Source organism: Crotalus tigris, unplaced genomic scaffold, assembly GCF_016545835.1.
Source record: "Crotalus tigris isolate CLP2741 ecotype Arizona unplaced genomic scaffold, ASM1654583v1 scf7180000023236.3469, whole genome shotgun sequence".
In the NCBI taxonomy this organism is placed as follows: domain Eukaryota; kingdom Metazoa; phylum Chordata; class Lepidosauria; order Squamata; family Viperidae; genus Crotalus; species Crotalus tigris.
Window position 1 is genome coordinate 197 of NW_024099786.1, and position 3273 is coordinate 3469.

The window sequence follows — 3273 nt, forward strand, 5'->3', positions numbered from 1 at the left end:
AAGGGCAGCCTAGAAAAGTCAGTGCCCTCCTACCCATACCCAAGCACTCCTAGTTTGTTTCCGATGTCCATTTTGCTCTAAGAGTTTACAGTGACGTAACCCTAACCCTAAGTGGAATTTTTCTCCAAAGGGATTTTCCCATGTATTTTACCAGGAAACATAGAAAGGGCAGCCTAGAAAAGTCAGTGCCCTCCTATCCATGCCCAAGCACTCTGAGTTCGTTGGCGATGTCCATTTTGCTATAGGAGTTCATGGTGACGTAACCCTAACCTAAGTGGAATTTTCCTCCAATGGGATTTTCCCATGTATTTTACCAGGAAAAATAGATAGGGCAGGGTAAAAAATTCCGTGCCCTGCTAAGCATACCCAAGCACTCTGAATTTGTTGTTGATGTTCATTTTTCTCTATTAGTTCATGGTTTCCTAAACCTAAACCTAAGTGGAATTTTCCTCCAATGGGATTTTCCCATGTGTTTTACCAGGAAACAAGAAAGGGCAGCCTAGAAAGTGAGTGCCCTTCTAACCATACAAAAGCACTCCGAGTTTTTTTGGCGATGTCCATTTTGCGCTAAGAGTTCCGGTGACTGAACATAAACCCTGAAGTGGAATTTCCTCCAATGGTGATTTTCCCATGTATTTTACCAGGAAACATAGAAAGGGCAGCCTAGAAAAGTCAGTGCCCTTCTAACCATACTCAAGCACTCCTAGTTTATTGGCGATGTCCATTTTGCTCTAAGAGTTCACAGTGACGTAACCTTAACCCTAATTGGAATTTTCCTCCAAAGGGATTTTCCCATGTATTTTACCAGGAAACATAGAAAGGGCAGCTAGAAAAGTCAGTGCCCTCCTAACCATACCCAAGCACTCCGAGTTGTTGTCGATGTTCATTTTGCTCTAGGAGTTCACGGTGACGTAACCCTAACCCTAAGTGGAATTTTCCTACAATGGGATTTTCCCATGTATTTTACCATGAAACATAGAAAGGGCAGCCTAGCAAAGTCAGTGCCCTCCTAACCATACCCATGCACTCCTAGTTTGTTGGCGATGTCCATTCTGCTCTAAGAGTTCACAGTGACGTAACCCTAACCCTAAGTGGAATTTTTCTCCAATGGCATTTTCCCATGTATTTTACCAGGAAACATAGATAGGGCAGCCTAGAAAGGTCAGTGCACTCCTAACCATAACCAAGCACTCCTAGTTTGTTGGCGATGTCTATTTTGCTATAGGAGTTCATGGAGACGTAACCCTAACCCTAAGTGGAATTTTCCTGCAATGGGATTTTCCCATGTATTTTTCCAGGAAAAATAGATAGGGAAGCCTAGAAAGGTCAGTGCTCTCCCAACCATACCCAAGCACTCCTAGTTTGTTGGCGATGTCCATTTTGCTCTAGGAGTTCACGGTGACGTAACCCTAACCCTAAGTGGAATTTTCCTCCAATGGGATTTTCCCATGTATTTTTCCAGGAAAAATAGATAGGGCAGCCTAGAAAAGTCAATGCTATCCTAACCATACCCAAGCACTCCGAGTTTGTTGGCGATGTCCATTTTGCTCTAGGAGTTCACGGTGATGTACCCCTAACCCTAAGTGGAATTTTCCTCCAATGGGATTTTCCCACTTTTTTACCAGGAAACATAGATAGGGCAGCCTAGAAAAGTCAGTGCCCTCCTAACCATACCCAAGCACTCCTAGTTTGTTGGCGATGTCCATTTTGCTCTAGGAGTTCATGATGATGTAACCCTAACCCTAAGTGGAATTTTCCTCCAATGGGATTTTCCCACTTTTTTTACCAGGAAACATAGATAGGGCAGCCTAGAAAGGTCAAGGCTATCCTAACCATACCCAAGCACTCCGAGTTTGTTGGCGATGTCCATTTTCCTCTAGGAGTTCATGGAGACGTAACCCTAACCCTAACTGGAATTTTCCTCCAATGGGATTTTCCCATTTATTTTACCAGGAAACATAAATAGGGCAGCCTAGAAAGGTCAGTTCACTCCTAACCATACCCAAGCACTCCGAGTTTGTTGGCGATGTCTATTTTGCTCTAGGAGTTCATGGAGACGTAACCCTAACCCTAACTGGAATTTTCCTCCAATGGGATTTTCCCATGTATTTTACCAGGCAACATAGATAGGGCAGCCTGTTTCCCGCTTCCTCTTGGGGTTTTTACTGGGCTCCCAACCTTACTCCATTTCCATCCCTGTCTCTTTAAAAGGAAAAACCTTAACCTCACTGAAAGTGCCCAAAAAAAAGGGTGGGGGGAATCCTCAAGGACAACTTACCTGTTTTCTCCCAGTTTTCTCCTTTCTCTTACCTCTGGGCGGGGGGTGGGCTGTTTACGGCAACCTGGAGAGGAAAGGAAGAAATCTCCTACCCTTCCTAACCCTGACTTGTTTTGGACGAAGGTCTACAAAGTTAGATGGACGGCGAACAAAATAATAAAAGCCATTAGTTGCAACTTCTCACGTCTCATCCCTTTTATCCATCCTTTAAATGATAAACCTAGAAGGGAACGATAGGTTATACACATTTTCAAAATAAACTGCATTTATTTTTTATACTTTTGAAGCAGATTTCTTCTTCCGCGCCTGCGTTGCAGCAAACGGGCCTCCCCTGGCCCTAGTAATAAGGTGTTAATACCGTTAATAAAATAAATAACTTCCCCTCTCCCAGGAAACAGGCGGTGGGAGCATAAGCATAAGCATAACCCAAGCAAAGCAACAGAATAAGAGACGTGGAGTTACAACTAGAATTTAACAGAATATCTCTCTGCAGCAAAAAAAATGGAAAGCATCTCCTAAATTCTGCATGTAATCTTTATTTTATTTTGCATTTATAAAATTTTCAGTTTTTTTTAAAACAGCATTTTAAGCATTTTCCTGCTCAACAAGATAAAGTTCTCTGTTGGAAGAAGGGACGATCCCCATCAGCACCCCAGAGGTGGCTGATGGGACTTGTAATCCAGTAGAAGCCCAAGTCGCCCTCTGTTCTCTCAATCCTAAAAAGCACAGCTGCAAAAATGATGGGGATATTTTAAAAAATGGGCCTTTGCAACGGGAGAGGGGGGTGGTGGGAGGCAGCCTCTCAGGCACAAGGCTGCCTGACGAATGGGATTTGTAGTCCAAAGGGTCCCCGGGCGGGGCGAAGGCTCGAGGAGGAGGCATTACGCAGGCTAATTATCTTCACCTGTGCGGGCCGAGGCACACCTGACCGTGATGAGCAGCTTCCCGCGCGGCGGCCGTCTCCATGGCACCCGCTGCGCGAGCTGGGAAAATAG

At 44.5% G+C, this 3273-nt stretch overlaps 1 long non-coding RNA gene across 1 annotated transcript; it reads right to left on the reverse strand.

Moving 5' to 3' along the window:
• Window positions 1-2794: 2794 nt before the first annotated feature.
• LOC120297094 lies at window positions 2795-3247 on the reverse strand. Its single transcript, XR_005553683.1, has 2 exons — window positions 3183-3247; window positions 2795-3007 (listed from the first exon to the last, which is right to left on the reverse strand). It is a non-coding gene; the product is annotated as an uncharacterized LOC120297094 (long non-coding RNA).
• Window positions 3248-3273: the final 26 nt, after the last annotated feature.